We start from the raw sequence: 22,631 nt of genomic DNA on the forward strand, positions 1-22,631 counted from the left end.
CTGTCTTTATGGGTACCACAGCTGTTATGGATAGCAAAGCAGTTATGAGTGATCATACACAATGGTACAGTACAAACCTACTGGTTAGGTACTAGCTTTGGTGCTGGGATTAAGTTTCTGGAAAGAATAACCTTTTTAGGAGATAATAAATATTCACCAGACTTGCCTGCATATCAAGTGTTTGAAGTGCAGAAGCTGTGTACACATTGCAGGAACAACCAGGAAGCAAAAAGTTTTTTAAGTAATCTGGATATCAAATGTAGGTAACTTCTTCTGACATAAGAAAAATCTAGATCCTATAGAAATCCCTAGAGAAAGCTGTGGTTAAATCAGCAGAATTTACATGCAGATAAAATTGCTTAGCCAGCTGCACCATTTTCCTAGCAGCACCAGCCTGGTCCTTGAAGTTTATTGCCTACTGCTGTGTGTTGAGTTCCAATTGTCAGATTAATGTACTTTTAAAACAGCGAAGCTCCTACATCCCTGCTCCAAAGACAGGCAGTAATTTTTCTTTTCACAGCTTTTTTGGAAGAGGCAATACACATATATGCTGATTGAACTATTATTGATCCTTTCTATTATTCACATATCACCTTGTGTTTCTGTATAGGTTTGCATAAGCTCAGATTTATATTAGTCTAACTGTTGGCCTAAATATACTGCTGAGGGTCATCCCAAATGGATTACCATATACCCCATGGATGAAGATATTTTGACTGTTAAGTCCTGGTGTCACATATAGCCTATATCCTTAGTTCTGTGCAGGGAAGACAACTGACTGCAAGTGTCCTACAACACACAAACCACACCCCAAAACAGACCTTGCTCAGAAGACTGTGCTTTACTTGTCTTTTCAGTTCTAGCACTTTGTGGAGGAGGTGCAGAATAGCCCCAAGCCTTGTGGTGTTCAGCTCTGCCAGGCTAGACAGGACAGACACTTCAGGACATTTTTCATACCCACTTCTCATTTAACAGGACGTGAGCCAGCTGGCGTCTCTCCTCTGCGGCCTTGTCAGCAAGCCTCTTGTTCCATCCTAAATCTATTATGGCCCATTTTCCCTTGACTGAGTGTTCAGTTTGTTGCTGCAGTTGCTACGCCTCAGAAACAGCCCTCCTCTGGTGTTATGGATAACCTTTTCCTCTGTCAGTATCCCTGTGAAGGTGGTGTCTGCACCGTTCCAATGGCCTTTGATGGCAGCAAGCTTTATTTATTATATTATCCCTCACATGATACAAATTTTAAGTCTTGGACTCCCCTATGTCTCTGTGTACTGTAGAGCTTTTCTCCCCTCTGCTGTATTATTATTATTTGAACCTCTGCCTCTTGTTCCCTCTTTGAGACCCCATTCAAGACCACCTTTGCCCTCTTAAACTGCTGTCCTTTAAGTTTCTGATGTCCCTTCTAACCCAGCGAGACATAAGTAGGAAGAAAGGGGTTTGTCCCAATTTCTGTTTTAAAGAATCCAATCTAGCAGGAGCAGAAACTGAGGTCTTTTTACAGGAGTTTCAGAGCCAAGCACCTCTGACCGGTAGTAGAGCAAGGATCTCACTTGGGGTTTATCCCTTTTCTAATGAGGTTGTTATTGATGAGGGTGTTGATACAGTGAGCATCTAATGTTTTTTGGTCGTCAATCACCCCTCATAGCTTGCTTTAATCTAGCCATGGAACTGAAATTCTCCAAACACCATATGATTCATGGACACCTGTAGTCAGCTAGAAGTGTCAAATGATTTAGCACTGCCATCACTTGCTATTAGGTCCATGATCATCCGTGTGTGTAACACGCTACAGCTGGAAAGAGCAGAGTGACCTAAAGGGCAGACTTTAGGAATACGAGAGCAATAAGAAAGTGATTTATGCCTGGGACCTCTACCCTTTGGCTGTACCAGTGCATCCCCAGCACCTTATTTAAAGCAGGTGGTGCATGCTCCAGGTGGTAGGTGGGAATGGGGACCCTGAGCAGAGAGCACGTGAATTGTCAGTCACAATTGTGTCCTCACCTTCAGCATGAGGATCCATGTAATGAGGACTGAGCACCTGACCTAGCCAGTCAAGCCTCTCGGTGCCAGAAGCTAGGAGGCAATGAGGCAGCAGCAAGAGCTGTCTGCCTTTTGTCTCTGTTACAGCTAACAGGTTTTATGCCTAAGGAAGGAATAAGAGAGCACTTTATTTAAATAGTGTATTATATAGCCTTGTGTCTGTATGTGCTTGCCCATATGTGGGGACGGCAGCCTTAGGGGGAAGTTATTTTCACATCTGATGAAAATAACTGCTTGTGTGCCAATGAGCTTAGGTAATTCTTAACTAAAACAAAAGCCAGTCTATATAGAAGACTAACCACTAGTATTTAAAAAAATTGCAGCCCCTCGGCTGCCCATCTTGTGTACACATGTCTTTGAAGCATAAGAGAGGTAAAGCAATTCCCATCTTGCCCTGGTTCTCTGCATTAAGGGAACTTGAGAATAGGAAATGGCTTCTAGAAATGTGGAGCTCGCCAAAAGACAGACTTTCCCATTAATGTCTATGAAATGATTTCTAGTTTCATAATAAAGCCCTCTGCATAATTCTTTGACTATTTATACATCTCATAAAGATTCTGCCTGCATGGAATGAAAAGAAAAAGGGGAGACGGCAAAAAAAAAAGACGGGAGGGAGAGGGAAAAAAAACAGAATTAATCAGATTACTTTTATACTGGGGAACTTAGAATGAGTGTACCCTGTCCTAGAAAAGAAATGGTTGAAACCGCATCATATTTATTTCAGTAGTGCGGATGAGGGATGGCGTGTTGTATTACGTTCTGTGCTTCATACTGCATTTTCTCCCTCTGCTGGCAGTTGGATACAGCAAAGTTGTAACTAATAGAAAACAACAAAACTCTCAAAAGGCTGAAGCATTTAGGAGTCTCAAAACTCTGTGGTATATGCTGAAAAATTAGGTCGTACCATACTTGAGTCCAATTAGTGCTGGAAATGGCTGACAGTCACGCCATGTACAGAGCCGAATAATTCCTACAGAAGATTAGCACAGCTAAGTGCAACCCTCTTTCCTTTGGAGAGACAGCAGAGAGTCTCACTTGGTAATGTGACAATAAATATAGACTGCATAATCAAACTTGGAAGTTAGTTATAATTTTTTTTTAAGGAACTACTTCAAGTCTATAATTTTAGAAATAGTATTTCTTGGCTTTATGTTACAAAAGCATTCTGTGTACTCCTGCAGGTTACTGATTCTTTGCTTTGTTTTATTTTTTTCTTTACTTTCCTTTGAAAATATTTCTATAATATACAGACCTAAGGGAAAAACATTGCTAAAGCAGTTGTAAGAAAAAGATTCTGTACTATGTATTATATAAAAAAAAGGAATTAATTTTGTTCCAGTGAAGTTCTTTAAAACAATGGGCTTCTAAATAAATTAAAGCTTACTGGTAGTATATATTTATTAAAAATAATACTGCCCTATAGGAGAAAATAAATGTTACAGACTTACTTATAAGGAATAGCTAGAAAATAAGAATATAATCTTGACTATAATAGAGATACTACTTTCTGCTCCATAGGACTGGGGTATTAACCTTGCAAATTACATTATACTAATGACTACGAACCATAAACTATAAATCTCAGAAATATATATCGACCTGGCATGCAGATGTTTATATATTCCCTGTAGCAAGCCTGAATAACTAGCATTGAATTAATAGCACTAAGCTTTTTAACTATTCTTTGAGATATCGTAGCAAATATTATAGCCACTTTATGCCTGAGTAAGTGGAGGCAGAAAGGAGTTTGTTTAACAGAGTCTAGGAGTGAAGATTTCTAATCCTACTTTTATTGATACACATATTAAAGACAGGTGGAGATTTTTTTTTCTCTTGAAGGGATGCATTTAGAGCAATAGCTGATGAGGCTTAGAGAAGTAAAGTGCATTTAGCAGGAATTTAGAGGAAAATGCTGACAGATGCTAAGGAATATTCAAGTTAAACAAAGACATTTGTGAGGAGTAGCAATACTGGGAGAATAATTCTGTAGTCAGCAGTAAAGGAGAACTGAGAGCTGCCATGGCAGGCACAGGTTGGGGCTGGGATGTGAGGAGGACTTTTCAGCAGTCTTGTAGCTCAGCTGAAGGAGCCTGTCAAAAGCACAGAAAGTGTACACACACTTTTGTTCCTGAATTGATTACTGTTTTCTTTGTGAACCTCACATAAAGCTTGCTGATGATTCGACAAATGTGCAACTTCCAGAAGAAGTTTTCAGAGTGGACACACAAGACAATAGGATATTGTTATGACTGGATATGTAAATCCTACACATTGAAGACTATGACAGTGCCTGAAAAAAGCCTCTTAAATTGTGAATGGAGAGCCCTAGGCACATTTCCACAAAGCTTAGAGGGAAGGTTCCTAATAGAATTTTGGAATTAGGTGGTTGGATATGACTTGCATTGTGACTGCTGGACAAAACCATAAAAAGCCTCTGCTAATAGATCACCCATGTCTTCTGAAAGAGGAATTTCTTTAAGTGCTTTCATACTTTACAAAGCCCAGAGATGTTATTTTCTTTCATATAAATACTTTAATTAAGTATTACTAAGTTGTTTGTGAACCACTACTATTTTTGTAGTATGTATTGTTAGTGTTTGCTGCCAAGGGAGCAGATGTTCTGTCCCTACTAAAATTCGCTGTAAATGAGCCCCAGCCTTCTTTGAAACACACAAAACATTTTGGACTGGGGCTTGATTTGGAATTGTAACCCTGACTTTTTGTTTGCGGATGATATGGCTGTCGGCTTCAGCGATGTTCCCCTTTCACAGCAGAAGACAAAGCCTGGTTGATCAGCAGAGCCAGAGTGTGAGCTCGAAATCTGAACTCTTGCCTCAGCATCATATGTTTAAATTCTTCTTTTTGCTGAATCATCTATTTACTTGTTACTGTCTTCAATTCTGTAGTTCTTGTGAAGTGTGTTGCAACAGACTGAGTAATTTTCTGTCTTAATCAAGCTGCATGTGGAAATGGTGTGCTAAACAGACTCTGAAGTTTGTCTCTAATTTGTATTTAGAAGTTAGTAGTGGTTACCACTGCTATCCCCAAAATACTACTATTGCAATTAGCACTAATTTCTTCTGGGTTCTAGAAAATATATGCTGACAATAGTAAGAGAGCAATGCTAATTTGAACAGTGTACTGAAGCAATAGGACCACTCCAAATAGATGCCAAATAATTTCAACTTCCACTGGCCTCTGAAATTTTGGAACTAGGTGCTTTTTAACCTCAGGCCTTTAAAAAGAATTTATTTTTCTTTTAATTATGTTCTTAGAGATGTAGAGTTTGGTGCTTCTTTCCCTCTCCCCTTCTTTCTTCACAGAACTGTATGAAGGAACTGTTTTGATTTCCTTTGTCATAAGAGCAGTTCTCTCATTCTGTGCCCTGTGGTCAAATGTAGCCTCATATGTTGGAGAGCTGATTGTAAGGATTTCCTTCACAAAAAGCATGTCAGCAAGCACAATATGTCCTGCAGCACTCTGCAGTGTGGAAGGTGTGCAAGTGACAACAGCTAGATGTGCAGTTAAATATGAAGTAACAGGAATTCAGCAAAACTAGTATAAAAGAGATTCAAGAACATGCAGAACCAATTTTTATATGGTTTTTAGACAAATGGACAAAATAACTTGCAAAGGAGCTTCTCATCCAATCAAAAAGACCTTTCACTTTTCTGTGTATATTTTTGAGGGACATATAAATGTGGCTAAGAAACACTTTGATAGCAAAGTCAATGGGAAAATATAGCCATAACTACTGAGATAAGTGTGTATGACCAGTAGATCCGATATGTCATTAAAAGGAAATTAAAAGGAAATATATCTGTAGCTACCAAGCTCCTAACTGTGCTTTTCATTTTCCTCCTTCTACATGAACGGTGTCATTCTCCTTCCCTGAGCATTATTCTTGCTGGAATAAAGGCCAAATAACACAAAATAAATGGAAGATTTGTTTGAGTGGAGGTAGGTACAGAATTTTTAAAACATTTTTATTCTTGCTTCTGAATATTAAAGACATTGAAATAATTCTATATTTCCTTCAATATCTATACTAATCATGCACTATAACCTTCTACATATGTGCTCAAGTAGATGAGAAGCTAACTTTGGCACCTAGTTTTTTAGGCAAAACCAGGTTTTGCTTCTGCATTGAATACGTCTGCTCTTGTAGATGGTTCTGTATCCCTTTCAGTACTCGAAAAAAATGGACCACTAATTCACAGGTGGATTATTTTTTTTTAGCCTAGTTTGCTGTTGCTAGCTCCAAAGAACATATTTGCTGAAAGGCCAAAAAATATGGGAAGGGCTGAAAACTGCAGTTAAATGTTGGTCTCCTTTTTTTCATGTCTACTTGTATTGCTATATGTTAATGATATTTTTTATGGCTTGTGGTGCACTGTATGCTCATGCTGACCCAGCAATTCATTATTGTGTGTGCCTGACAGCCCGGTCCTAATAGCTTTTTTGCTCTATAAGCATGTCACAGTATGGAAAGACATGTTAATGTGTTTTTGATGTGTTTTAACTGGAAGGTCCTATTGGGCATGTAGGATGTTGTGTCAGATGGATTTAATATAAATAACAAGTATATTTTACCTGAAGAAACAGAAAAATATGTCACCTTGCCAGGAACCCTTACTTGCAAAGTAGAAGAGCTCTCCCTTGCTTTCCTGGTGCTAGCTGGTTGAGATATTTGTAGGAAAGACATTATTCATCTTTTAGTGCACAGTGTTCAGTGTGGTCTTATTCATGCATGTACGAAGATGTCTCACAACCGACCTTAACAAATAAAAGGTATGATGTGACAAAGCAAGCAAATGGAGAAAGGAAGTGATGAGAAGGATGGGAGGGAAACACCACGAAATTATTTAAATATTCCCTGTATGAACAGGTTGAAAAATTGTACTAGTTACCATTGGTTGCTTTTCCCTCAGCCATGAAGCATTTCATTTGTATTTTAAGTAGGTTCCATATCTTTTCAGTTTTCTCTTCTGTCAGCTCTAGCACGACATAGTTTTGCTCATGTCCTGCTATACAGATGTACTCCATTATCAGTCCAAATTTGGTGTCTTCCTGGTATGTCAGGTGTATTTTTTTCTTGTATGTCGTGGAATACCTTAACTTAGGATGGCACTTCAGCATGTGTGCAATGAAAGCCAGGCAATACCACATTTCTTCAGCATTGGGTGTACTTGCTTTATTATGAATCAGGGAGATTTGAGAAATTGATGTAATACACTACAAAGCATGCATTATTCAATCAATATTTCTGCTTTTCTTTTTCATTTTCCCCCAGGAATTCCTAAGCCTCGACAAATATTATCAGCAAGTCAATATGTCATTAATTCAAATTCTTCAATTTATTTTTGCAGAAAATATATTATCAGCTGAAAATCATAGATGTATGTTAAGTAAAGGATTGCTTATACAATTCTGCAAATATGACCATAAAAATACTGATTTTTCTTTTTAGTTCTTTCTAAGTAGTTGCACAATGAAAAGTTATTAGATAATAGGCTTAGAATAAGTAAATGCAATGGGTTGGTTTCCTAAGCCAAACTGCAGCTCTGTTGGAGACCTACAAGGAAAAGTGAAACAAATGAAGGAAAAAGTTGGTGTTCTCAGATATAGTGTAGGAAGAAAGGAAAACAGAAGAATTTATATATGTACATTCTTTTCAAATGAACTTTCTTTCTTAAAGAAATATTGGGCAATTTAGGTACTCTGGCTCTCCAAAGTTGTGGAAAAGAAACTCAGGCTTTGCACTGATTTTATACTGTTAGATTCAGCATACAGTAATCACAGCATTATCTCTCATGGTGTTTCTATACTAAGTAAGCTATAAGTTCAACATCTAATATTATTTTTTCTGTCAATACACTCAGCCAATTGCCCAACTCATTTGAAAATTTAGATAGTCTTGCCTATTTGGCATTTATGAAAAGCGGTAAATGCTATGGTGTTCATATTAGAAGTAATTTCATTCTCTACTTCAGTCCTTACCTTTGATTACAGTCATTGCAAATCTGAGTATTTCAAAAGTTTTGTTGGGCTGCCGCAACACCAGTTTTTCCACTGTATTTGTAATACTTTTTTTTTACAAGTTTCGTGGTAACAAAATTTCTGCCTTCAAACTAGAGATGCTGCACAAGGGACACTGTGTTGCAAGTGTTATTTTTCTGGATAAAAGATTGCTTCCTGTGGCTAGGACCTCTCCATCAGTAAAAAACCTCAGTGGGAAAAGAAATCTGGATTAAGCAGGGGGATGCTCTGCACTTCTGCAGGCTTGCAGCCTGGAAACTTCCTTTGCCTGCGACTGCCCATGGCACTGAAGTGAAAAGAAACATTACAGAGCTGAAGGGAAGAAAAAAACCCAACAAAACAAAACAAAGAGAACAAGTGGGAAGCCAGGGGTTTAACGCCCAAAGCTGCACTTAATGGACAGAAAAATGAAAGAAGGGTCAAACAAGGGTTCTGTGTCTTCACACACATTTTATTAGCTTCTTCTGAAGGCAGCAATGTTTGTTCCATCTGTAATTCAGTTCAGGCCTCCAAACAGTCAAAGCCTGTAGAAAAGGATCCATGCTTTGTGATTTGCTATAGTCTTTAGCATTACTGTAAGTGAAGTGTCCCTGCCACCTGCATTTAGGGGTATTGAATTGTTCTATGGAGGCTGGTGTCTCTTTCCATTGACTGTGTAAGGAGTCTAGAAAGATTAGTCTCCCAAGGAAGGTGTGTTTAAAGGTGTCTAAAAAACTTGTCCATAGCTGAAGGTTATCCCCTTCCCCCAGTACACCTTCCTTTTAAACCATTTTCCACTGTGACAGTTTGGAACAGAAGTATTTTGTCTGGTTTCTCCCTTAAAGATATATTTGGAGACTGCTGTATAAGAAAAAAAAAAATCTCTGCAAACTGATGCAGAATATTATTATTTTTTACCCTCATTATTTTTTACTCGCCTTGTCTTATTTTTATAGTTCTGCCTTTCTTCCTCCTCACCAGATTGTTTATACTTAAAAAGAAATAACCCTTCTGCTTGTTGCATAGTCAGTCCTCTTTACATTTTTCTTAAGTTAATGTTGGTTTCTGTTGTCCTTTTCCATGTTTAGACATAGCCAGGATAAATTTCAATGACAACCTTTCCAACTGTTTCTAAATATTTCTCATTTTTCTTGCAGACCAATTTCCATATGTTACAGAATTCAAATCGAAAATTCCATAAGGTGTTCTCTCCATCCCTCCAGCCATCATTCCAAAAGTGGAGGGGCTCAGTTTGTTCAGGTGGAGCTCACTTTCTACGCCCCCAGCCCCAGCAAATCTGTTGGGAGTAGGAGGACAGTGGAGCACACCGCCCACAGCCACCTGCTCTGCCAGAGAGCCCAGAGCCTTGCCAGAACAGTGCCAAGGCACCAGCTCAGGGTAGGAGTCTGCAGGAGGCACAGATCAGCCAGGAGATGAGCTACTTCACTTTTCCTTCACTTGCTCTCTCCTGAGTAACCTTTGCTAACAAAGACAAAGCCTGGTGTTATTTTTTTATTTTTGGTGGGTTTTGTTTTCTTGGGGGTTATTTTAAGTCTCCTTCCTGGCAAATCACTTGCTCATCTTACCTATATACATGAAGTCAGTTGTAAGAGTATAACCTTAGTTTTCTAGCTAATCTGAAAATTGTGTAACACAGGTAGAGTATAATTATTTCCTCAGTAAACTGTTTAGCAGTGTGCACAACCTTGCTATTGGAATAATAGCATCTGTATTGGAGGTGTGACTGTCAGGGGAGGAGGCTTCATCACTTCTACTTGGATTCTATTTTTATGTAGACAAGGCTTTAAGCAAAGTCTTACCAAGTACTTTTCTTAAAAAAAAACAAAACAAACAAACCACAAATGGCATCAAACTAAAAAACAACCCACCAAAAACAACCCCACCAAAAGGCCCCTAAAGCATCCCCTCTCAAGAAAAAAACCACAGCAAGACAAACCCAACTTTCAAGACTTGCGTATGAAAAATAGAAGCTGCAGGCTCGTTTTGCCATATAAGCACCTAACTAGCATCAGCAGGTAAATGTGGCTATTCAGCTGTACTGCCTGCAGACACTGCAGCTTTGCTGTACTCCAGTCTCTCTGATCTCTTAACAGGGACTCGGTGGGAGAAAGAGGGAGATGTCAAATCAGCTCCAACTCAGCATCAGGAAATCTTGTAGTGCGTTATTGCCACTGTGGCATTTCAAACTGGAAATCACGAATAGTCCTCAAAGAGTTATCATGGCATCCCCCCTTACTCACTGGGAATTGTGCATTCTCTCATGAAAGACAGTGAGACTCATAAAATAGAAATTAGGTCACTGATTGCTGTTGTTTTAATATCAGCTGAGCTTACTTCTCAGTTATCTGTTAATTACAATTCCATGAATTAAGTCCCCTTTAATGGAATTATTATTGATTCCTTAAACCTACAGTACTCTATAATGCCAGGATCTAATCCAACATATGTTGGCTAGATACAGATTGCTCTGTATTGCCTCCTGTCTATACTGGGAGAAAGCAGGGTAGTTTCCAGTACATCTTCTATATCATGTTGGATTGTGGACACCTAAACTTGCCCAGAGGTTCAGGGTGGCCTCGAACATATTGAGAGTGCGCTATGGGCTAAGTACTAAGCCCAGTTCTCCTGCAGTTATCTCAAAAAGCCCACCTGATATCCTCTCTCTTTGTCCCTTTATCATGGTTCATTCCTTTTTTTTTTTTTTCCCAATTTTAAAAACATACACTTTTACTCTGTGAATCTTCAGAGCTGTGAGTATTGTCTGGTCTGGGCCATGACTGCTATCTCTGGGACAGCTCTTCTAGTCTTAAAGCTTCCAGCTGTACTCATGTTCTTTGGGTAAAATTGCATGCCTGGAGATGGCTTAGCACAGAGTCTAACTTCCATGTAAGTCAGAGAATTTTTCAGCATCAAACAGCACTGGTTACAGGGGCAGTGATGCAAGAAGCACAGCAGGCACCTGACTGAACCTGGGCCTGGGAAGGTAACTGCTGATTTTCAGGTGTTTCTGTACTATGTACCTGATCCCTTAGGAATCATGGGCTGTGGGGAAAGAGGGGGGATACAGTTGGCAGGACTCATACATTTTGCCGCGTGGACATGGATGTCTTTAGGGGTAACAGGATGGTGGATGTATTGCAGAACAAGCTGTGCTCACAGTCACTCTAAAAGTACTTTTGCATTACTAGGTATGGTGACACAGCCACTGAGCTCAAACGGGTTCTTTCCATAGACTTTGAGAGTAAAGCCATAATTCTCTTATTCTCTTGGTGGAGAGGAGGAGTCCGTAATAATAATTCTTAGCTTGATTTTCACAAATTTTTGTTTCCTGTCTAAATTTCTTTACAAGTTAGCTAAAAGAGGGCTGTGATTAAAAAAATTGCTTCTAAGTATTCCTTAAGAGCTTCTTAATTATTATATTTAAAAACATCAAAAGAACTAGTGAACAGACCAGTGTTTTTCTGGTGAGAGATGCAGAAACTTAGCATAAGAGATGCAGAACCTAAAGAATAACATGAATTTATGTTACGCTGTAAAGATAATAATGTTGAGGGGTTTGCAATTGCTCAGTTTCCTGGGGATGTCTAGAAATAATGTGATAATTTTACAGTGCCTTCTATTTTTTTTACTTTTGTTGTCACATAAATAAGGAGTCAAAGTTTCAACACTTTGTGATTAGTGTTCTCTAAGTTATAATAATGTAATATACTACTTTGACCTTTTCAATATTGTGTGATTTGGTTAGTTGATCTCTCTATTTATAGCTGTGCTGAGTGGTATAGAATGAGTGAGTGGATACCAGCTAATGAAAATATAAAATACTGGAGAAGTCAAGTGAATATACAAAATGTATAGCATTAAGTATTAAAATTCTGATAAATCATTCTTGTGACAAAAGGTGTAATAAGATTAGAAATTGCAACAAAAAAATTAATCTTTTCTAATGACATAGATTGTGCCTAGGCGGGTAAATGGTATGAATTTAACTTGATCTCATTATACTCCTAAATTTGTAATCTCATTTTCCTCCTCAGATACTTCACTTAAAGAAGGCAACAGCGTGTGTGAGTGATTGGGTGTGATACATTCTATATTTGGGAAAAGTTACTTAATCCTTCAACCTCAGTGCACCGGGAAGCGAGTAACACTTGATGCAGAGGGAAACATCCCTCCTAAGATTCAAAGTCTTTTATTTCTTATTCAAAATTCTGCAGAATGCAACCAGCATTGACTGACTCCATAAATCTTCCCCATTCCAGTGGTCTCAGCCCTTAGGAAACCTGTTCCAGGCTGCAAGAAAAGACACGCGCAGAATAATTAGAGCAGAGAACTCCACAGCCAGGACATAGATTACAAAGATGAGGTTTCAGCTGTCAGTGCTGAGCAAGAGCTATGGTTCAAACCATAGCATGCCTGCAGTGGACCTGGGAGCCTCTCTTAGCCAGCCGTGGCCCTCTGGATCATGATTTTTTACTCACTTGCTCCATGAAGTGGATGACTGGGGGGAGGGGGGGGGGTGGGAAGGAAAGGAAGAATGTTATTTCTTTGGAGCAAGCTATATATTTTCTCTTTCCCTATTTATCATATTCTGTTAGATATGCTGTCTAAATACTAAATGATTGCACTCAAGGCTTTGGCAGTTTTTAGCTGTGCTCATTTGTCCTGAGAGGATAAAGAACATAAGAAGAACCTGTTTATTCCTGTGCATCCATAACCAGAAATGTGAGCACATGTAGAAGAATCTTTCCCGACACGTGCATGCATAACTGAAGTCACAGCCTAAGGTCTCCTGCCTCCTCACTGAGAAAGAAAGAAATAATGTAGAATCCAGGTTTTAAGTTGCTGTCAGGGCTGGATATGCAGTGATTTCTTTTGCAACCTTGGACTAGGAATATGCATGAGCAAGTAATGAGACATTTAGGAGCCCAAATTAGTCTTTTCTCTTAGCAACTTCCTTCTTCCCACACCTCAAAACACTTTAACCAGTCCTTCCCTCTTTATAATCCACCTCCAGCATCTGAGCAACATAAAAGCTTACAAAATGCAAGTGACTTCCACAGGAATCCATCTAAGATAAGCGTCTAGGCAGAGAGGGAAGATGTAGGAGAGCTGGATGGTAGAAGCAAGTTTCTGTCCCCGAGATCAAACACTAGGGCCTGGAAGCAGCTACCACCAAGAAGCTGTGTGCATTTCACGTAGACTCCAGCCTCCTGGCTGTGCCACCTTATCAGGGTCACTAACAGCTGTGGTATAATTGCAATGCACAATTAAATCCTGGCGGTTTTTCTATTTCTGTCTCTCAGTTCACAACTTGTACGCTGCTCACTAGAGGATCTCTTTGCTGTGGAGGCCCACGCAAAACATACTTCAAATGTGCCGATGCCTTTGTTCTCGATCCTACCAACAGAGCACTCTCTCCTGGGCTCTATCCCCTTCCTCATTTCAATTTATCCACCAGTCATTTGCTTCCAGCTATGCTTTTTCCCGTTTTCCATTTCTTTCCCAATCTGTCTCTTGATGTCCACTGAACAACTTGTCACACCTTTCCACTCTCCTAGTTCCTCTCTCTTCCCAGTTGACAGTTGAAAGGTTCTACTTCCCAAATTTTTTCCTGTGTCCTCAATGTCAGCCCCTGCCCATCTGTTTTGTCACAGCTGATATTGAGTTCTCCCTGTTGTCCTCCTCTCCACTGCCCCAGTCCAGCAGAAATCTGAACAGAAGAGCTCAAGATAAAATCTCCCCTGCCAATTTCATGCCCACAGGCTAAGATGCAATCCCACCTCTGGGACTTGAGGTGATAAACTGTAAGTAGCTTTTCCTAAGAATAAGCATGTTGATAGAGAGGGTAAGGAAAAATATACAAAATCTTTTAAGGTGATTGATGTGGTACAGAGTTTTGCAACAATAGCAATGAGTGCATTTTTAACACAAAAACTACCGCCTGCCATATTTCAGATCCCCTCATCAAAGCATGACATGGATAACTGAAATTTTTTCAATTCATCATTTACAATTTCTTCTGATCTGGGCAAAACTCTGTAGGTGCATGGTGTGTTGTATTTTTATTGTATTTTTATTATATGTTCTTCAGAGCTAATTAACTTGAGGCAGACAGTGGTACAGAACACAGGTTTGGCAAAGCCATTGGCAGCTGAAAACATGTCCAAAATGGAAAGTGTTGGGCAACCTTAGTATTATGCAGAATTAACAGTTATACCTGTAGTCAACAATTTATTAATAGAGTGGCTGGAAAAAGCATTCAAGAATATGTATGACTGTGGGTTATGCAGAGTCAGAGAATTTTTTGCTCAGCGAAAATTGCTACCTTGTACAGTTCTCCGTGTCTGCAAAGTTATCAAATGTGGAAGGATTATGCTCTGTTGTTACAGGTGACATGAAGGTTGCAGATTTCCCCAGTTTCTGGAAACTTCATGATTTTTAACTGTTAATGAGGAGGAAATCAGTAATACAAAATATTTTTTTGTTACAGATACATCTGGATTTAAAAAAAAAATGTTGCCACAGTGTCTCATCATCTCCTGGTTAAATGATAAGTCTATGAAGAAAAAAGTCTTCTGTGAAGGTGAGGAAAATCTGCATCATGAGACTCTGTATTTTCTGTATCAGGGGAAAAAAAAGGTAGTCTGGCTTTTTCAACTAGCCACTGGGGAGATACAAGAAAGTGACTCCTGTGAGGAAATTGTGGAAATAAATTTTTATAAGTTTTTTCCCTTCCTGTTCTTCCACTTTTGCCAAGCTGTTGCATGTGTGCTGCCCTTCATGACTCTGGGGATGGGTACATGTGTTATGCATACGTCTATTCATGAATTTGTGTATTTCACACTGAATTCTGCAACACAGAGAAGAGACCTTCTAACAAGAGGTTGATTTTTTTTGATAGAGAAGTTCATAGAAGCCGAATGTTCCAGTATCAACATGTTCCAGTATTTACATTGTGGCTACAGAGAAAGGGGAGGCTACCTTTTTACAGGGAGTCATATGGAAAAGATAAGGGGTAATGGGTACAAGTTACTCCTGAGGAGATTCTGATTGGAAGTGTGAGGAAAACTTTTCACAATGAGAACTATCAGCTGTTGGAATAATCTCCCCAGGAAAGTGGTGGGTTCCTCAATATTGAACATGCAAGTGGCTGGACAGGGTGCTGGGCCATCTTGTCATTCCTTGAGGTTTCTTCCAACCTGGTATTCTATGGGTTTATAAAACATATTTTCATTTTGCCTCTTGTCTGTGAGACAGAAATCCTGACTTGTTCCCTGTAGCTGTCTGTCCGGTCCCTTATGGCCTGGGTGGGTCTAGGCCTTGGGAGAGTCCCGCGCTGAACCGAAGGCACGTGGCACTGGGAGCTCACAGCTTTCAACTGACCCCTCTTTTAGGTTTTCTTCAGTTTCCCAAAGCCATTTTCTCCCTGCGCTGCCCAGTTCCTATTCCTGACTGAGCCAGGAGGTTTAAAGGACCAGCAGAGTGAGATCCTGAGGCAGGGGCAGTCCTGAAAAGCCAGGGCATTGCGACAAACCTTCTGTTGCCTAAACACTATCCCTTGGAGGAAGCAATACTGGAAGTATTTGCATTTTTTAGGTTTTGCTTTACAAAATCTCAAAAGAGAACAAAGCTTTAAAAGCAAAGATAGTCCTTCTGGGAACGGATCTATTTTTATGTTTTGCTTTTTACTTTACCTCTTGCAAGGTGAATCCTTTTTGCCTGTCTTGTAATAAAGCTGGTTGAACAGAGTGTGCCTTGGAAAACCACTGTCAGAGGGCATTCAAGCCCTTAGTAAAAGGTGCCCCATTTCCACCTGCAAGAGCTTATCTTTGCGAGAGTCTCTGCTCTGGTTGCTGTTGAGGTGCTGGAGTTGAAAAACCAAGCACTACTTGTCTATTTCTTTCCCTTCTGTATCTTTGAATCCCGGTAATTGTCCCTCTGCCAAACCTGCCCTTTTCCATCACAGGTGCCAGAAGGTCATCTTTTGGTAAGGGTTTGTGAAACAACCACATGTATAGCTTGTGTGCAGTCTTCCCCTTGTCTTAAATACATGGGCAAATCCCATATTTACTACTCTTGATTGTCGTGTCTTGCTACAAGACAAGGTGGAACCTAAAAAGATATCCAGAAATTCTACAATTACCATGTAAGTGTACATCACATACTGTGTTACAGAAAGATAAAACTGAAATGTATTGATATGTCTGAAAAAAAAATCAAGTTTCTCTATTAAGGAAAAACTGGTGGTGATGGGAGGAAGAGGCTGAGTTTTAGTTTGAATTGGATGGAAACTAGACGAATACTGTGCTGAAAGTCTATCTGTAGCTGGAAGTGTGCCCTCAGTATTCCCCAGTGTGCATTCACAGTTATCTCTGCATTCAAAGAAGAGAAACTTGCCTTTTGTGGCAAAGCTATCATTTAACAGAAACACAAAAGTAGAACATTATAAGTTTTATGTTAATATTGTGCTTGTTATCTTTCCTTTTTCTACATTTATGGGATTAGTGATGGTTTGTATGATTTCTCTTCCTTGCTGCCCCATATACCCCACCCTGTATGTGAACCATTACGACAATATTCATAACCAACTGGATAAGTGTACTCAGAGCCTTTGTTTCAATGTACGTTCAAAGGCTGATTAAGTAGTTTTCTGACAGCATTTTGTCAGGTTAAATATGTATATTTCTAAATTTACTATACCAAAATAGAATGCAATTAACAGCGCAAAATGACTTTTTGAACCGTTATCATTATATAAAACCACTGAAGTACAATTTTGAACTGTCTGCAAAATCCTTAGAAGATGAAAAGGCCTGTTGCTTTGCAAGACTTCTAAAATATTAGACCAAATCCAATACCTGCACTGACACATGACAATGATCTGGTGAACTAAAAACAATAAGCTTGCTTTTCTCTGTTCTGAAAGCTTGTGCAAATTCCTGTCTTTTGTCAGATTGTTTTCCTGTTCTTAATGATGTTTGAATGTAGCATATACTTAGTGCATTTAAAAAACACTCTTGAACTGAAGTCCTTCCTAATTTGTCACATGCTGGAACGATGAAAATGTATGCAGCGACTGAACTCGTTATGTGGCAGTCACCTTGAGCTGTTAGGGGAGGTCTGAAAGCATCACCGGACACTCCTCATCCTAAGACCTGTCGAAACACTGTCCCTCAAACCTTTACTGCATCATGAAGTTTTTATGCAACGTAAATCAGAAATGTTCGCCTCACTTAGCCTGGACACTTCAGCCTCTATTTCAGACACAGAGATGACCTGCTCAGTTATCCAAGTTCATATTCAATTAGCGGTTAAGGATTCCTAATTTAAATACCTCTAGGGAAAACATAAGCTCTTTAGAAGAGATACTTGGACAAGTTAAGCATGATTCATATTAGCAGCAATTTGTAAAGCTTGGTCTCACTGAAGATTGGTCTCACTGCAAAACTTGAATAGGCAAGAGACTGTGGTGATTATGTGTATTATCTACACCCTGGGGGAGCTGCTCCGTGTTGTTGTTATTTGAGGTAAGTTCATGTTGTAGTACTGAATTTGAATGGAAAAAATTCCAAATATATGGTAGTGTTTACACTGAGTTCCAGAGTTTTGACAGTTGCCAAATCATGCTTTAAATGGTTTGTAGAAAATACCATTGGTCCTTCTTTTCTAGGGAGAGGGTTTATGGACAATTTAAATAAAAACTGTAAAACATGGAACATACCCTAAATTAAACTTGTTACCTTGTAAAATATTCTACATTGAGGCATGGCAGTGAATTTTTAAAATGTCTTTTTTTGCACATGTTCTTGAAAGAGCATGTCTTTCAAAACCTGGAAATTGATGTTGATGTAAAACCTCAGGATCCAAGCCAAAGCCCAAGTGTCTGAGTAGGTACCAGGAAGGCAGTCCTGCTGCCATAATGCTTCACCTACCTCAGTGGTTCATCTTCCTCCTGGAATCGTATATGGAAGTTGCTGCTGAGCAGACAGGTAAACACTAGGAAACTGCTGATCCATAACAGACTGAATGGGGGACTAGTCTGTGGCACGTTTTCAGTTTGTGAATTTTTGTGTCTTTTCCAGGTATGGATCCTATCTCCCCACTTGTTGGTGCAGGGCTCTACACTACCCAAGAAGTAGAAAAAAAATGAGCAGGACTGACTCAGGCTCAGTAGGCCTGCTACGGTTAGAAAATGCTTCTTTTCGCAATTGGTCTCTTTATTTAAGAAAAAAATGAAATAGATTTAAGCAAAATTCAAGCCTTGAAAGTTTTCCATAATACTTTGAAGTGTGATAGTTCTGATGTGTGGCTTGTTATTTTCCCCTGAGTCACAGGACTCTGACTGGAGTTCTTGCAGCCCAGGGAGCTACCACAGGCTCCATGTGCGATGGGATATAATGGCCAACTGGGAAGCTCAGTGGATGGGCATAGATGGAAAAGAAATAGGAACTATCTGAAATACAACTTTTATAAGGTGTTGCAATAGCTTATGTTTCAAAAATCCTTTTTGCGTTTTTTTGCCTAATCTTTTTTCATCTTCCCACCTTTATATTTTTTCAGTTTAGAACAAAATCCACTCTCTTCCACAGAAAGCAAAAACTTGTAAGAGAAAGAGTTAGTTCAATAGTTTCTTGTGAAGTTTCAAAAGAAACTTTTCAATCATCCACAGTGTAAAAATTTCCAAATTTTTCTTTTCCTCCATCTTACAAAAATTTGCTCTACTATTTGTTAATAAGTAAACAGGATCAATGTGAGCAACAATATAGTAACAAAATAAAATTAGTTTAAGAAAACTACTTTCTTATTTTTCCCTTATTTCCCTTGTTATGTGTATATTACCCTGTACTATCTTTTATCAATTTGGGCCTGTGCTGTGAAATTAAATCAATAACCACTGCGCCTAAATTGAACTCTAAGGAGTAAGAGAACCAACACCTCACACTATTATTAATTTTCCTTGTCTTTGGGTAGTAATCTATGCTTGTTCCAAATGAGCACTGCTGGATATCATACACTATCACATAAATTATGTGATACTGTACACCTACTTTGCACTTAGAAGGTACTGTTGGAAAAGTTGAAACAATTTCAAATCATTGAAAATTTGCATCTTTTTTCATCGAAAATGGCAAACTCTGACTGTAATGTGATTTGCTGTGAGGTTAAGGGGGTGGTTGTGGTGAGTATTTAAGAAAAAAACACATCAGACTTTCCTTATTTGTGTCCTTACCTTATTTTCCAGGACATGGACAACTGTACAATTTTGAAAAGAAAAAGAAATATTGAGGCTGAGGGCATTTGTGCAGTTGGTGGCATCACAAATGAGGTCTGAGGTGAGCAAGCTCTGGAGTGAATGTGCTGGGTTTGTCCATAGATTGATTAAGTGCAGCTGGAGTTTGCAGAGGGGTTTCCTATGCCCAGGGTTTGAAGCCACCATTTCAGTCCCCAGTCTCAGAAGGCATGAATGCCCAGGAGCCTGGATGTGTCCTGGGTGTGGTATATCCTGCACATGCCAACTTCTCTGCAGTCACATTGTCCTTGTTTGCTACCAAGAGCATTTTTCATCACAAAAACTTGAGACTTGTTTTGACAAAAATTCAGTTGGACAGGAACACATGTAAAACAAAGCAAAACTTTGGAAAACCTCTTAAATTACTGTGTCTGCTGTATATCATGTTCCAAAACATTAAAGACTCCACAGGAACAGGAGTTCACAGCGCACATAGTGGTGTTCTGGGGTTTGGGTTTTTTTCACGGTCTTTTGTTATTTATTTCTTTTGGAAGTTACACTGAAACTGAGTAAAATGAATGATTAAGCAACCTTGAGTAACTGCTATTTATGCATTGAATTTATAGACTGTTGTGATTATTTTGTTTACGTTATTTATTAACACAGTTAATAAGATAATAATAATAATAAAAATAATTATCACTATGAGTTTACACTGTGCAGAAGCTAACTTTATCTTTTTTTTTCTTTCTCCCACTTTTACTTGCGCTCCTGACCTGGACTTTATGCCCATGATGTTTTTACTTGCAAAGACTGAAGAAGGGAGTGAGTTAAATAATTGCATGTCAGTGGATAATGTTCCAGTCTTGCTTTCAGTGAAGTGAGCTCCTGCTGTGTCTATCCAAAATGATACCTTTCGGGATTTTTATTTATTGATAGGAAAGAGCAATAGGAAAAAAAACCCAAAACTGCATCAATCGGTCTCCCTGAATCTAGTTGGTCCTAGAACTGTGTTTATGCCCCAGAGGTCAGGTACCCTACACTCTCTTAACCAGGGCACTAGAAATGTACTTTGCCCAGCTTTGTGTTACCCTTTCAGCATACATGGAAGCCCAAACATAGGCTAAAACATGCAAAACATTTAATTCAGGTAACTGGATCGAGAAGTATCTGCATTTGCAGTTGCATTGATGCACCCATGGCACCCTCAAGTATGGTAAAAAACAGCAGGGAAGAATAGGGGACAAATAAGTCGGTGGCAGCAGAGACAGGACACATCTACAGCCTTCCTCCATAAATTGTTTCCACTTCAATTTGAGTTTTTATTTTGACTTATGAGACTCACATTGTAGTAAAGGTTAAGCTTTTCGAAAGTCTCCAAGGACAGAGATCCTCCAGCCTCTCAGGGTATTTGCTTCAGTGGTGGACCAGCTTCACAGTGAAGAATGTTTTTCTTTGCATCCACTTATAGCAGGCCCTGCTCCAGTGCAGTCATTAACCTCTCATTCTTTCAGTGCTCTCAAATCTGGAATAATTATTTTTACATAATGTCTAATTTTAAGTAATTGGTGAGCATTTAAAATGCTCTTTTTTTTATTGGATTTGATCACTTCCTTGAGTCCTTTTGTTCCTGAGGCAGAAGAACGGCCTCACTCAGTCAAATCTATCCTCATGGCTCCCTGTCTAAGTAAACCTGGAATGTAACCAGGAGAAGGAATGTAAAGGCCATTTTCTGTAGTTAACTCATCCTCCTGCTGAGTCTAAGCTTAAAGAGACTGAGCTTAATGGGCAGAAGTCAAGGTTCCAATAGCTTCCTTTTTCTCCCCTTCTTTTTCACCTTTCTACAGGCTTTCAAAGATTGTTTCTGCCAGACCCACTCCCTGCAGCCCTGCCTGGGAGTAGTGACACCTGGCTGTGAAGATCTAGGAGCTTTGCTAATTCATCTGCTGCTTCTTGAGGAGTCTGACCTCAGGCCTTGGAGGATGCTCGCCTGGTGAGTCAGTGAACTGGTTTTAGCCATTCTGCACTCCTCCTGCCCTGGATGCCTGCTGGCTCCAGACATATCAAGCACTGCTCCCAGATTCCTTTTCTCCTTGGCATAACTACAGGATTGGATTTCACCTTCTTTAGATAATAAAGGTACTTAGAGATCTTTTGAAAGTTTGTATCTTTATGCATTATTTTTCATAACCGTCAGGCCTCAGTTCAAATCACCTTCTCAATCTTACAGTCCGAGTAAAGATGAGTATTTTATTTTCTAAGTTTTTGCTGTTCTGTGAAATATTGGTGGACACCATGAGGTGTGAACATGGCTGAACTTCATGGGTGTGCTTTCTATAATTTCTTTAGGCTAAGTGAAAATAAGATGTAAGGCAGTGCAAGCAGTGGGAGCTGAAAGAGAAGCTGCTGCACAAGACAGTAATTAGTAGTTAGCCTGGCAACATTTAGCAAAAATTGAATCTTATGGCCCAGTGGTCTTTTTAGTGACTTGGTATAAACACAAAAGTTAGGTCACAGGCTTGATGCTGCTGTGTGGGCTTTGGGGCAGAAAGCAGTCAGGAATTAGAGAGATGTAGCAGACTGGGACAAAGCTTAGCTGTAAGAGGCAGCAGAAGGAGCATACCACCAGGTGCTAGACTCAGTAAAGGTAAATCTGAAAACTGTAGTTAGACAACTTGCTTCTGTAATTATCTCTCAGACAACACCATTTTGTGTACACTGTCTACAAATATACACAGTTGTACTAAAGGAATGCTGAACTTTCCAAATTTCTTCATAGAGCATTCTGGCAATTCATGTAATAGTTGCTAAATTTTCCAGACTGAGTCCAACACATCTGTCTTTCTGCAGTAATCGTGTGGTGCAACTTGCCTGTGAGCTGAGCCAAACTTGATCCTAAGTTTTGTTGTGTTCTTGTAAGAGCCTGGAGAACAGGCTTTGTGTGGAAAGGCTGTTGATAGTGGGGCCACATGGGTCTCCAGCTGGTCTCCAGGATGGATAAGCACACTCTTGTGGTTTAGGAATGGTATTCCCAAATTTAGTGTTCCCACTGAAACACCCCAGACCATGCGCTGCTCGTTCACATTCTCCCTTCCCCCCACCTTCACCTGTGGTGGGATGGAGAGGAGAATTAGAAGCACAAAAAGGTGACAATATGGGTTGAGATAAGAATAATTTACTGGACAGCAGTGAGATAAGAAAATGAAGAGTAATAACAACAATACTAATATCAGAGTGTATGACAGGTGAATGATTGACACATGATTGCTTCCCCAGGCAGAACATGGTACTACCAGATCTCACACCCTGGAAAACAGGACAA

The 22,631-nt window shown here is 39.4% G+C and overlaps 1 long non-coding RNA gene across 1 annotated transcript in view; it reads left to right on the top strand.

Annotated features, from left to right (window-relative positions):
- LOC120323958 overlaps positions 1 to 18,258 on the top strand; it is a 29,852-nt gene extending 11,594 nt beyond the window's left edge. The window contains exons 2-3 of the long non-coding RNA XR_005564903.1: positions 14,570 to 14,662; positions 18,162 to 18,258. This is a non-coding gene — a long non-coding RNA (uncharacterized LOC120323958). The remainder of the gene's footprint in view (positions 1 to 14,569; positions 14,663 to 18,161) is intronic.
- Positions 18,259 to 22,631: the final 4,373 nt, after the last annotated feature.

Source organism: Pipra filicauda, unplaced genomic scaffold, assembly GCF_003945595.2.
Source record: "Pipra filicauda isolate LSUMZ 115617 unplaced genomic scaffold, ASM394559v2 scaffold386_size940508_pilon, whole genome shotgun sequence".
NCBI classification, from domain to species: domain Eukaryota; kingdom Metazoa; phylum Chordata; class Aves; order Passeriformes; family Pipridae; genus Pipra; species Pipra filicauda.